The sequence below is a fragment of the Pteropus alecto genome, unplaced genomic scaffold, assembly GCF_000325575.1.
Source record: "Pteropus alecto unplaced genomic scaffold, ASM32557v1 scaffold63, whole genome shotgun sequence".
Classification (NCBI taxonomy): domain Eukaryota; kingdom Metazoa; phylum Chordata; class Mammalia; order Chiroptera; family Pteropodidae; genus Pteropus; species Pteropus alecto.
Window position 1 is genome coordinate 5,594,231 of NW_006434897.1, and position 14,614 is coordinate 5,608,844.

General features: G+C 35.2%; 1 pseudogene; it reads left to right on the plus strand.

Annotated features, from left to right (window-relative positions):
- Nucleotides 1–3,092: 3,092 nt before the first annotated feature.
- On the plus strand, nucleotides 3,093–13,633 carry LOC102881277 (annotated as a pseudogene).
- Nucleotides 13,634–14,614: the final 981 nt, after the last annotated feature.

Sequence of the window (14,614 nt, forward strand, 5' to 3'; positions counted from 1 at the left end):
GGATGAAATAAGTCAGATAGAGAAACACATATATCACATGATTGCATGTACATGTGGAATCTAAAGAACCAAGTAACAACAACAAAAACAGAAATAAACTCATAGATACAGGGAATATTTTGAGGGCTACTAGGTGGAAGGGGGTTTGGGGGATAGTGAAAAAGGGCAAAGGGATTAAGTGCAAATGGGTAGTTACAAAATAGACATGGAGGTATAAAGTGTAGCATAAGGAAAGTAGTTAATGATGTTGTTATAAATATGTAAGGGAGAAGAAGGGTACTAGATTTAGTGGAATAATTCACTTTGCGAGTTATATAGATCTCTAATCACTATGCTATACAACTGAAACTAATATTGTATGCTAACTATAATTGAAAAAACTCATTGATTGTGTGATGTAAATATGAGCAGATAATTGTCTATCATATTTCGATAAAGCCAGAAAAAAAGTTTTAAAATCTCTCACATACAAAGAAACTGTTGATTAATTTTTTATTAAAATATAAAACCTAGATTCATCAAAGACTATTTTTTAAAAGTGAAAAGATAAGATACAATCTGGGAAAAGATATTACAAAACATAAATCAATAAATCAATTAGAAAAAATTATATTATTTTATACATAGTAGATATGTAATAGAAAAGAAACATGTATATGATACTAGAAAGATATAATTTTAGGGGTTAAATATTTTTAAAGGAGCTTATAAATGTTAAATTTTTATGAATTGATTTATTATATATGAATTAAGTGAAAATTAAGTTCAGTTGCTATTTTCCATTGCACGTGAAACATGAATATTTTTGAATTGTGGTTATGAGAAACATAAAACTGAGATTTAATTCAAATTTATTTAGAAAAATCACAAATTAATTTTAGTAGTTGCTACTACCTCTTCCTTGTTTTATCCAGGTAAGCTCAAATTATTTCTATCAACACAGACTTCCTTATCCTTTCCTTCCTGTTGATCTCTGAACACATGGAGGAATCAAACTGATTCAGTGTCTTTAATAATTAAATTGACTTTTTAAATAATTTCCTATGTGCTTGGCATTGTGCTAAGAACTTCATATGGATTATCTTTTTTACAAACCTATAAGATCGATACTGTTTTAACATCTTCACTTTACAGATGAAAATTGAAACAGACAATGTAATTTGCTTACAATTAAACATCCAGTAAATTTTATTTTTTCAATGACTTTTGGTCACTCTAGGAAATAAACTCCCATCATTGTGCTTTTCTCTGAGATATCTTTAAGCGAAAGAACTAAGAGCCATGAAATAATGTTGTCTTCTTAAATACATTTATTTGCTCAGTTTGGCTTATTCTCTTTGCTTAACTGCTGATGGGCCTTAAGACACACTGAAATTTCTGATTTAAAAAAATATCAAGTAAAACAAAATTATAAAAGTAGTGTTTTCTAACTTTAAATAACTAATAATTAACAGATGGGCTTTCTGTAAAAGTTCATATTTCAGATTACTTCTGAGTTGACCACAGAAATTAGGGCAAAGTGTAATGATTTATCCTACTCCTCTCTGACTTCTTCAGGTGAACGATCAAATTGAGCTCTTTTAACAGTGGGCATTTCAAAAAGATAAAGAGGCCCATTTAATGAGGTGCACTACATAATGAATAATGAAGGAAGTGCCATGTGCCTTCTATCCTCCACGTATTCTCCCCTGGGTTCACCTCATACCCCAAGTGGTGGCACCAGTTGCTAAATTATTTTGATTAGTTCATACTGGTTAGAAAATAATCACTACCTTTAGGCCTGTCCCCCAACTTCCACCCTCACTCCAGTGCCCTCTGCTACCCTGCCCCAATGGGCCCTGTGAAACTCCCCACTATCCAGCAACCTAAGGGTTAAAGGCTGGCACAGCCAGGGTATTCTGGATCCTTGATCTTGAGCTACCATTATCATTCACTCTGATCAGCTGATGCCCGTGAGTTGATGCTTGATCTTAAATCCCCTACATTTGGTGTGATTGGTTCAAAGAAGCAAAATGTAGGTTTGAATTAGGAACTAGTGACTATCTGAATAAACAAGATCTGCACAACTCAGCCTTCACATATTGCTTCAGCAAAGCCACCAAGACTCCCTTTGTCACTAGGGTTTCTGTTCCCCACTGGTGCATCTCCATTCACTAAAGCAGTTCAGAAGTGGGCCTCTCTCTTCATTGCCTTATTTCTTCATGACCCACCCAGAAGTAGGATTTTTTATTATTATTAGCTGAACTGATTTATCTTGCACAGAAAGACACCATTTGCTGACATATACAAAGAAATATCTATGTGCTATACCAAAAATTAGACAGTAGTTCTTTCTGTACTCCTGGCTAGAGGAGATGACCATAGACCATGTTCTTTGAGAAATTTTTTAGTCTCCTGTCCTCATCTCTCATGGTGTAATCATTTTTTTTTTTTTAAGTGAGACATCTCTACAATAAAACAGAAATGAGTCAGCTCTAACAAAAGAAGGGGCAGTTTTCTAGAATGACATGAACACTTTTTTGTCAGTGAAAGTGCTGGGGGAAGGCTCCAGTGGGCTCTGATGGTCCCAATCTTAAGTGAATGAAAATGTCCACTTACTGTGATACTTAAATTTATGTTTCAGTTGGCTAGGCTCGGATACCTTGTTATTTGGCCAAATAATGGTCTAGGTGTTGCTGTAAAGGTTTTTTTTTCTTTCTTTCTTATTTATTTTTTATGCCTACAGCACCTCATATTCCTAGGTGGTCTCCCATCCAGGTACTAACCAGGCCCGACCTTGCTTAGCTTTTGAGATCAGATGAGTAGATATGATTGTTATTTAAATCAACAGACTTTGAGTAAGCCACATCCACGATGTGGATGGACTTCATCTAATCAGTTGAAAGCCTTAAGGGAAAAGACTGAAGTCCTTTGCAGAGGAAGGAGTTCTACCTCTAGTCTGCCTTCCGACTCAAGGCTATAACATCAACTTCCTCCAGAATTCCCAGCCTGCTGGCCGGCCCTGCGGATTTCAGACTTGTCAGCCCCCACAATCATGTGAACCAATTCCTTAATCCATTATTTAAAAAAATTATGTTAAAATTTCTTAAAATATGAAGTGTGAGGAGGAACGTAATTTTGAAAATATCAATAAGCAGATTTTAGTTGTTATTTATGAGGTAAGATGACTTTTCCCTATCACAAAGGGCCAAAACTAAACCTTTTTTAGCAGCAGAAAAAGTATAGGCTTTGGGGACAGACTATCCGTGCAAGACTCCAAGAAGAGTTGGTGTCCTCTGCAATCAGCAAGAAACCTGGCTGGATATGTTTCTGGTAACTGTTGTGTAGACCTAACCCTCTCTCCTGCAATGGCTTCTGGATGCAAATCACCTAAAGATAGTTGAGCCTCTTAAGATTCCAGTTTTCAGTTCCAAAAAGAGTCCTGGGGTCATAGTTAAGGCATTTGATTTGAGCTTCTCTCTCTTGTATTTACTGGGTCTAAAAGTGGTATATGGAGGCAAGCCATTTATACTGCAGTATATTTCTCTTCACTTGTCTTCCCATACTAATATTACTGTGTTTGGTCAATACAACTCAATCTACGAACATAGTATACCTCTCTATTAAAGTCCCTTTAAAATTCTGTCAATAAAGTTTTATAGATTTCTGTATAAAGTCCCTGTATAGCTTGTTTTACATTTATTCCTAGAACTTATTATCACTATTTTATGTTTTAAAAATTACATTTTCTTGCTCTTTTTTGCTGGTGAAAAATGACAAAGTGGCTTGTAGTGTTTCCTTTCTGTTTCTAGAATGATTTTTATAAGATAGAATGAGTTCTTTATTTAGATATTTGGTAGATGTTTCTGGTGAAGCCATCTGGGCCTACATTTTATATATATGCCCATTAGGCCAAATTTATTAACCAGCAGTATAGACTCTTAATTTTACTGCATTTTTGTTGATTTGTTCTATCAAATTACTCATAGAACTTTCATTTTGACTACCTTTTCTTCTTTTAATCCTGTCATTTTGCTTTGTGCATTTTTATTGAGACATAATTGACATATATTAGTTCAAGGTATACAAAATAATGATTCAACATTTGTACATATTACCAAATGATCGCCACATTGTGATGAAAACTTTTAAGAATTATCCTTAGCAACTTTTAAATTTATAATACAATATTAACTGTGGTCACCATTTTGTACGTTACATCTCCAGGATTTATTTTACAACTGAAAGTTTGTACTTTGACCACATTCGCCTATTTCACCCAGCCCCTGCCTCTGGCAACCACCAATCTGTTCTTTGTATCTGTGTGTTCCTTTTTTGTTGTTGTTTTTAGATTTCATGTATAAATGAGCTTATACAGTATTTGTCTTTCTCTATCTGACTTATTTTACTTAGCATAATGCCCTCAAGGTCCATCCCTATTCTTGCGAATGGCAGGATTTCCTTCTTTTCATAGATGAATATTAATTCTTATATATATAAATTTCATATACATGTAAAGAAATTACATATATAAAGAAATTGTGAGATATACATGTATATATATCATCATTTTTAAATCCATTCATTGATGGACACTAAATTGTTTCTATATCTTGGCTATTATAAGTAATACTGCAATGAACATGGGGATTCATATATTTGTTCAAATTAGTGTTTTTTCTTTAGATAAATACCCAGAAGTGGAATTGCTAAAAATTGTGATAGTTCTATTTTTAATTATTTTGAGGAAACTCCATACTTTTTTCCATAGTGGCTGCATCAATTTACATTCCTACCAACACTACACAAGTGTTCCTTTTTCTCTAAATCCTTGTCAGTACTTATTATTTCTCGCCTTTTTTATAATAGCCATTCTAACAGGTGTGAGGTGTAATTCTGATTTGCATTTCCCTGATGATTAGTGATTCTGATCACATTTTCATGTACCTGTTGGCCATCTGCATTTCTTCTTATCTATTCAGTTCCTCTTCTCATTTTTAATTTGAATTATTTGTTTTGTTGCTAATGAGTTGTATGAGTTCTTTATGTATTTTGGATGTTAACACCTATCTGATGCATGATTTGCAAATATTTTCTCCCATTCAGTAGATTGTCTTTTCATTTTGTTGATGGTTTCCTTTGCTATGCAGAAGCATTTTAGTTTGTTGTAGTCCAACTTGTTTATTTTTGCTTTTGTTGCCTTTGCTTTTGGTATCAAATTCAGAAAATCATCACCATCACTGATGTCAAGGAGATTACTGCCTGTGTTTTCTTCTAGAGGTTTTATGGTTTCAGCTCTTAGGATCAAGTATTTATTTCTTTTTGAGTTAGTTTTTGTGTACAATGTAAGATAATGATTCAGTTTCAGTCTTTTGCATGTGACTGCGGAGTTATCTCAATACTATTTATTGAAGACTTTGTTCTTTCCCCATTGCATATTCTTGGCTCTGTGTATCTGTTTTTACACCAATCCCGTACTATTTAGATTTCGATAGTTTTGTAATATAGTTTGAAACCAGGGAGCATGATGCCTCCAACTTTGCTGTTCTTTCCCAAGATTTTTTTGGTTGTTTGTGTTTTTTCGTGGTTTTATACAAACTTTAGGATTGCATTTTTCTGTGAAAAATGCCATTAGATTTGATTGCATTAAATTTGTAGATTGCTTTGGGTAATATGGACATTTTAACAATATTCTTCCAATCCATGCGTATGGAATATTTTTGCATTTATTTGTGTCATCTTCAATTTCTTTCATCAGTCTTATGGTTTCCAGTTTTTCACCTCCTTGGTTAAATTTATTTCTAGGTATTGTATTCTTTTTGATGCAGTTGTAAATTTGGTTGTTTTCTTAATTTCTCTCAGTTCATTTTTAGTGTATAAAGGCACAACAAAGTTTTGCATACTGACTTTTCATTCTCCAACTTAATTGAAATTTTTTGTTAGTTCAAAAAGTTTTTTGGTGGAGTCATTAACATTTCCTATGTATGCTATCACAAGAAAGTGATAGTATACATAGTAATTTGTAAATAATGACAGTTTTAACTTTTTCTTTCTGATTCGGGTGACTTTTTTTTCCCCTTGCCTGATTGCTTTGGTGAGGACTTCCAGTACCATGTTGAATAAAACAGATGACAATAGCCATTCTTGTCTTGTTCCTGATCTTAGAGGAAAAGCCGTCAGATTTTCACCATTGGGTATGATATTATCTTGGGCTTCTCATGTATGGCCTTTTCTATGTCAAGATACATCCCCTTCTTGCATTTTGAGGCTATATTCTGAGGTACATACCAATTTAAAATAGTCATATTCTTAGTGAATTTTGTCTTTATTAAATAACTGTATTTATGTCTACTTCTAGTAACGTTATTTATTTTTTTTTTTCGCCTTAATGTGTAATATGTAATGAGGTTATATTATCCTGGGGACACTGCTAATATAGAGACCCCTTTATTTTCCTATACAACCCCGGTGGTATGAACTTGGACTGCTAATCTAGGCAAGGGCTGGCTTATCTATGGTTCTCAACTTTCTCATGAAGGTGTGTTTCATTTCCACCTCAATTTGTTGTGGGAAGGATTTCCTATATATAATCCCTTACCCTATGTAGACCCGGGTCTCTGATTTCTGTTTTGTTTGTCTGTCAAGGCCATTAAGGATACATTTGCAGATATGAAACTCTTAGAGGAAGAGGCATCAGCCATATTACTAAATCTATATAAATATTGAAGTATATTTTCTTCTTCTATGCTATTTAAATTGAGTTTTATTTGGAAATAGAAGAATAACAGAGACAAAAGCAATGAATATACTTAAGTGCTATGTTTTCCAATTACAGCTATAAAATAAATTTGTAATAAACATATTATTACATGACTAGCATGTGGTAAGCTCAGGATTTAAATTCAGACAGCCTGACTCCAGAGTTATGTAAGTCAGGTAGAAACTAGTTGTATTTCTATCTACCAAGTGCTCTTCTAAAAAATACCTGGTAGAAAACAAAGATTTCACACCTGCTCTAACAATAAAAACCTCCAACAAGTCTTACTAAAACAATTAAAAAATATCATTAGAGAATTCTTTCATAGTGTCAGTAAATATTTGAACAAAATGATGATGTGTTCTCTTTAACATTATGCAGATGTATTGCATAAATCAATATTGTTTTGTTGATTCACAAAGTACATTCATATTCTATACAATGTGCTATATTTGGAAATAATTTTATTTTCTTTGGCTTATTAAGAACATAATTTGTGAGGTTTTTTTTTTTTTCAACTTTGTTTAAAGCAAATAAACTATGCATCATATTCTTAGGTTTCTGTTAAAGAATTTTAAGGTTTTCCCAGTTCTTTATTTCATTCTCAAGTAAAACATCCTACTTTCAACCCTCATCTTCTTGCAATAATTATTTTGCTTGTGGTGCACGATAGTGCAAGTAGGTATGATGCTTAGAATATTCAATACCTTCATTTTCTCATCTATAACTAAGCCATTTTTGTAATTTTTCAGTAACTCCATTCTTTACGATTTTCTCTTTTTAAATTGTGGAAACTTTGGTACTATTGGCTCTTGATCTAATGGTTACAAGAAAATATTTAATGGGTTGGTGGCAGTTTTATTACCCCTTAAACATTTAATAGGTTTTCTGCATAATTTCTCAATGTGTTCTTATTTGTTTACTTTTTTATATTTTTGGTGTAAAATTGAAAACTTATGGTATTGAATTTTATGACATTGGCACAATTCTTCCTCCACAGTTATAATATATACTTCCATTATACTCTTATTTCTAGGGGCTAAAATATGAACTTAAGAGTGCAACATGGCCTCAATCCATAGAGTTTTATATTTAGATCACTGTTATATATAGAAAACTTTTTCTTTACTAAACTAATAAGATTATAGTTTTATTTGATTGTCATTTATTATAAATGTACTGGCAGAATCTGGAACTACATTTTATTATCATTTTTAAAAATTCAACATCAGTTTGATCAACTTTGTTTTATTTGTTCAAGTATGTTATATTGGAAATGGCACCATAGCAGAAATTCAGAAAATTCAGATTCTAGTCAGAACACTGCTGTTCATTTAGATGTTCTGTGCTCCTGAGTTTGGACTAGGTCAGAGATTTCAAAATTTCTTAAGTCTAACTTACATTTAAACAAAATCTTACAAAATGAAAATCAGAACACACCATCTGAAAAAGAGTGAAATGTATTATTATTATTACTTTATAGTTCCAGAATAGTTCAGTTTACTTGATGAAACAAGGAAATCCATACAAGAGACTGGATAAAGGTTTTTTCAGTTGTTTGAAATGACTATTTTGTTCTTTGTGGCTATTTAATTTACAGGCACAGAAATTATAAACTTAGAAGGCAACTTTGTTAGCAATTTTTGCAGATCAATTTATAAAAACTTTCCATTAGTCTGTTTACCAGTGTCATTTCTATTGATGTTTATATTAATGATTTAGTATAAATAACGTTTAAAGAGGCAGTTTTCAAAAGTCCATACTATAAATGGGAATAATCCTAAATGATGATATTGTAAGAGCTTTTAATGTGGTACTCAGACTTTGTATAAAGTGCACAAGCAAATATATATATTTTAATTTCATGCACAAGAAAGTTCATTACGATTTCTTCTCTTGTCCTTTTGAAAGAGCTCTGAAGGAACTTGACTGCATAACTTAGTTGATTTTAGATAAGCCATTTCATGCATAATTTAGAACTCACTGTTAAGAGACAGAATGACACTCTGTTGTTGTGTTACAGAAAAGCTGAGTGTGAATGTCCACTTTATTTTTTTGTTCAGACTCTCTGAAGTCTAGTTGGGACCCGCATCCATTGATGTCTTTGGGCACTTCCCTTTTGGTGACCTAACCCCAACCTTCATCTGCGCCCCACAGCCGTTCCCAGCAGGAGGCCTTTTCAGCAGCTTCCTCCCTCTGGGAACAGCTCCCTCCACCTATGCTGGTTACCTGGGAAATCTACCCAGGCTCTCACTCATAAATCTCTTTTTCCCCTTTCTTGTTCTCAATCTCTAGCAAAACTTGAAGTTTTCAGTGCTTGCTCCTCCCCACTGGTTGTTTCAGACCCATTATTGCTTCCTGCTTTCTTCTGAGTGTTACTCCAGAGAGGAAGCCTTAGCCTAGCCCTGCCTCACCCAGGCCTTTCTCTTGACCTGACCCCTGCAGAGACAGCCCCCTGCCTGCCCTTCTGGCCCCATCCTACCCAAGAAAGGAGTCTCCACTGAGTGCGGTGGCCACTAAATCACCACCACTTATAATTATGGTCGAGTGAATTCTAAATGAAAAATGAGATTATAAAGTCACAGTGTTAGGCAGATAGATAGACATGAGCGGAGGAATGAAGGCCCAACACAGAGACCTCTCTTAGGACCTCCCTGAAACACCCATTTTATGGTTAAAAATTACCATTACACCCTGAAATACAAGGAAGTAAAAGCCACAAAAAGAACCACTGGTTTAGTCCAGCCATAATCACTTGTGCAGTTAGTGACCTTCCTTAACCTTAGTCTCATTATACCATCATTATAATATCATACATATGCCGGAAATTCATGAATCTAATTGTAACAGACTGAATTCTGGGTAACCACATGCACAATAAAGGGTTATATAACAGCTAAATGCCAATTAATTGACCTCACATGCCAATCATCTAGCCGTAACCCTGTAACCACCCATCTAGGGCCAATATAAGGCATGTTTCCCTAATTCTGCAGGTCTATGGCCATCTCTGGCATAGCCTGTTTCTCTCTTGAAACATACTTTAATAAATCCTACTTTTCCTAAATTTCAATGATCTGTAATTCTTTACTGTATTGGTGAAAAGAACCAAAATATCTCAGCGTCCTCCAGCGCAACAATCTTGGTTTAGGCTGGAATTCTTTTAGTACAAAGAAAGACAGAAGACATTTACAAAATCATTTTCTTCTTCTTTACCCCATTGATCTCCACATCAGCTAATGTCTCTTAAAAACTTGCTCTTCCATGAATGTGTGATATAAGTCTTCTTTGGATAAACTCAGTCAATGCTCAGGTAATAGTTTTGGACTCTATCTTATGTGTACACTGAATTAATTCGTATTCAATTTATTATTTTTATTCTTGATGCCTTAATGTAGGGGTCCCGAACCCTGGGGCATAGACCAGTACTGGTCCGTGGCCTATTAGGAACTCGGCCATGCAACAGGAGGTGAGCAGCGGGTCAGCAAGGAAGCTTCATCTATATTTGCAGCCACTCCCAATGCTAGCATCACTGCCTTAGCTCTGCCTCAGATCATCAGGCATTCGATTCTCATAGGAACACCAGTCCCTGGTGTTAAAAAGGTTGGGAACCACTGCCTTAATGAATAATTTATACATAGTTGTAGGATTGAAATGATCTCTTGTTTATAAGGCATTTATGCTCTACAGGATTCCATAAGGGAAAAATTAACAATCTAATGAACAGGTCAAAATAATCAAAGTTCATACACATATGTATTTTTCACCTCTTAAAAAATAAAATTCATGAAGTTAGTTTGAAGAATTAGCTTTAATTAAGCAATTAATCGGGAGCTTCCCATCTAGCAACTAGAAGGGCACTCCTGATTCATGAATCGCTTAATTAAAGCTAATTAGATCTTCAAATGTGCAGTTGAAATTTTATTTTTAACAGCTTGGTGACAGCATTGAGACTGAAGCAAACTTCTGACCGTACTTGGGGACAACAAGAAACACAGGCTTGGTGCCCTTAAACTCCATTTTTGAGTTCACTGTCTTTTTTGCTCTTTCCAGAGGTCATTGGAAAGTTCCTCTCTCTTTGAGCTCCTTTTTCTTCATGTTTGAGCTCCCAAACTAATTGGCTTTCCTTTACAAGGTAGGCCATCTTGAGCTGCTAGAGAAGTCTACCTGAGACAATTGAGCTGGTAGAGGAGTTGGCCGAAAGCCAATTTAGCTGATAGCGAAGACTTCTGAGAGCCAATTGAGCTGGCAGATGAGTCTACCCTGACCAGGAGCCCTAGCCATTCACACCACAATTCTCCGGATGAAAACACCCATTCTTAGTGTTGTCCCTGGATTCCACAATGGAAATTGCAAATAGTTTATTGTACAACTCCCCATCTATTTGGAATCAGCCCCCTAAATTCCATATTGAGAACTGTTGGTGGCAGCTGCAGTTCTCCCATTCGCTTGGAATCAGTCCATACTCTCTATTCCTTGGAGTGTGTTCAATCCTTTCCCCAATCCAAGATTCCTCAGGAATTGTTGATGAGTGGCAGGAGTTGGACTGGGTGCAACTAAGTACCAGACTGGGTCTGGGGTTAGATTGGGTCCAATTTGAACTGGACTGGATCTAGCAGGAGACCTCATATAAACATTAAGAAATAAGATCTTTTATGTCCAAAGAATTAAATCCACCACCTTTTGACATACCTGCTTATTTTATGTTTAATATCTATAGTCCTGGAAGCTGCAAATATTTGCAAAAGAGGTAAAATCTTACTGGAGACAGCCTAGAATTGCTTGACTGTTACAAAGAGCGTTCCGGTTAGAAAAAAATATTTAAAAAGTGCACCTGAAGGGTTTCCAAATTGAGCAAACAGAATGAGAATTGGCATGCAGAAGCTTGCAAAAAGTTTTCAAAATTTCAAAGTAGCTTCAATGAAAGATTTATTGCAAAAGGCTAGTGAAAAATAAAGGCAGTAAGAGGTACCTAAAGACAAAAGGTGATAGGATAGACTTGATGACTGATGTAACTCCTACTACTCCTTCCTATCTATCTTCTCCTTTCCACTCTTAAAAGATTGAAGAACAGTTATCTTTTTAAAATAAACCAATTTGAGGCTATAGGCGATCCTTCTCTGGTATCTTTCACTCTTAGGTCAAAGGCTGACATAAGTGCCATATTAGAATTGATTAAACCCAGGGAGGATCCTTAAAAGTTTTTGTAAATGCCTTAACTCCTAGGGCCAATGAGAGGAAAATAAAAATTTACGTTGTCCCTTCCTGTTCAACTTCAGACCAATTGGTTATTGATTCTTTCTCTCTCAGAATAGTTTTTGCCTTCTAGCTTCAGTCTGTCCTTTCTTTTTGACTATCTTTGGAAGTGACTCTGGATCTTGGGATGGTAGTGATCTTTGTGCATCTTGGGTCCATGGGATTGTTTAACATTGCCAGAAATATTTACTCATTGTCCCAGCTGAAAACTGATTCGATAGTTGAAAGAATTTAATAACTTTTTTGATCAGAAATTTGGCCAAATTGAAAGCTGATATTAGAGGCTAGTAATTTTTTTTTTTTTTACCCCAAGCTAAAATGAAACTATATAAAAGGAATTTTATTTAAAAAGAAATAATGTAGTTAGATAAATGCATCAACCTATGATGTCATTTGGATGGCAACCCAATTCTTTGACGTATTAAAAACAGTTGTCCTTGTTTTACAAAGGTAGTGTTTAAAAGACCAGAGGTGTGGGTCCGGAAGCAGTTTGAAGCTTAAGGTGCAGCAGCCATCTTTGATTAAATCGAAGGTGCCGTGTGTGTGTGTGTGTGTGTGTGTGTGTGTGTGAAGGAAGTTCCTAACGCTGCAGCATTTCTGATTTCAAGCTACTTAAATAAGACTTCTTCCACCTTTCTCCCTTCCTCACTGGTTTCTTTAACCTGGATGTGACACACTAAAGGACCTGATGGCAATAGAACTAAAGGCATTCTAAAATGGCCAAATGTATGGTGAAGGATGCATACAGTATGCCTTGTACCAACACCTGTTGGAGAAGACCGTTCAGACATGGATCTATGAGTCAGAGTACTGGAAAGAGGAGTGTTTTTGACTTATGGCTGAACTTGTAGTTGATAAAAGCCACGGAGTTAAGGTTTGTGGGTGGTGTCTATGGTGGCAACGTAAAGCCAACTCCCTCTGTGTGTTTGACTTTGAAGATGCTTCAAATTCAGTTTGATGAAGGATATCATCATGGAGTTCATCAGAAATGAAGATTTCTAGTATGTCTGCATGTTGGGAGCATTTTACATGGAGCTGACAAACACTACAATTGATTGCTACAAGTACTTGGAGCCTCTTTGCAATGACTATCGAAAGATCAGGAACCAGAACTGAAATGGGGAGTTGCAACTAATGCATGTAGATGAGTTTATTGATGAACTACTACACAGTGAGAGAGGCTGTGGTATCATTCTGCCCCAGCTAAAGAAATGCTACGTGATAAAGGAAGTTGAGCAACTGGAGCCTTGGGTTAGTGCTCTAGAAGAGGACATGAATGATGTGCAGTCCAGCAAAGAGGAGGAAAGGGAGGATGAGAAGATGGAGAGAGTACCGTCGTCTGATCACTGCTGGAGAAGCTACTGAGACTTGGAGAAGCCCTGTTGCTCTCCCACACCGCACTACAGGAAGAGTGAGAAAGGGTCTCCCAGAAGGCGGAGTCAGTCTCCCAAAAGCAGAAGCCTTTCCCCTCACCAAGGAAAGCATCAGAGCAAGAGCCCAAGATGTCACCACAGCAGGTCCTGAGATAGACAGCACAGATCCCACTCTAAGTCCCCAGGTCATTACCAAAGTCACAGACATAGTAGCCATTCAAAGTGATCTAAGAAAAACCACAGGAAGAGCTGGAGAGGGAGTGAGTGATGGATTCAGTTTGGTTTTAGTTCTAATGGCCTCCTGTGGATATGAAGGCATCTGCTTATGTGGGAAGATTAAGATCTACTTCCAAGGCAGCTAGGAAGATATTTTAGTTTTTTTTTTTTTCTTTTTCCTAAAAGTTTCTTCACTTTTTTTAAATTAAAAAGGTACTGAGTTTTGTATCTCATTTTGAATCATAATCTACATGTTTGAGGGATAAGGGCTCAAATATGCAAGGGCTGCTTATGACTCCTTTGTACGACAAAACTTGACTATACTCAAATTTATGAAGGTAAAAAAAATTTGAAGAGTGGAGTGTACAAATGACAAGGAGAAGATGTAGCCACTTAGCAACAATTCGTTATTGTATTTGACACACCAAAAAAAAACTAAAAAAACTAAAAATAAATTTGGTCTATTAGTATACATGTTCTATGCCACTCTGAGAATTTTTTTTATGAAACGACAAATATTTTTAGAAACTATGAAAAAATATTTATAAATTTGCCAAGCCATAGAATGCTAATATAAAAGACAGTTCATAACTGTGTATTTCTTAGTTTTCACTAGAAATTAAGGTTTTAAAGGTTTAAAATTATGTGTAATTGAAGCTACTAGAATTAAAAAAAAGGGGTGACTTTACAAGGAAAGTAGGATGTGTTTTGGGCTAAGAAAAGGTAAAAATGAAGATACATTTTCATTATGAGAACTGAAAGTAACTTTGTCATAGTTGTTTTAGAATGGGAACAGAATTTTACCTTATGTAATGAAGCTGGCTAAAATTGAATTATTATAAAGATTTAAAAAAATTAAGCTTGAATATCAATGGCATACTTATATAAAACCAAGACATTTAATTTTCCTTCTTCTGCTAAAAGGACAGTTTTCTTGGACTGTCAGTCTGCTTCTGAGTAATCTTTTTGGGTAATCTGCTGAGAAAGCAAAGATTCTGCGATTTATCAAAACAATCTTCTCTATTTTATGTCG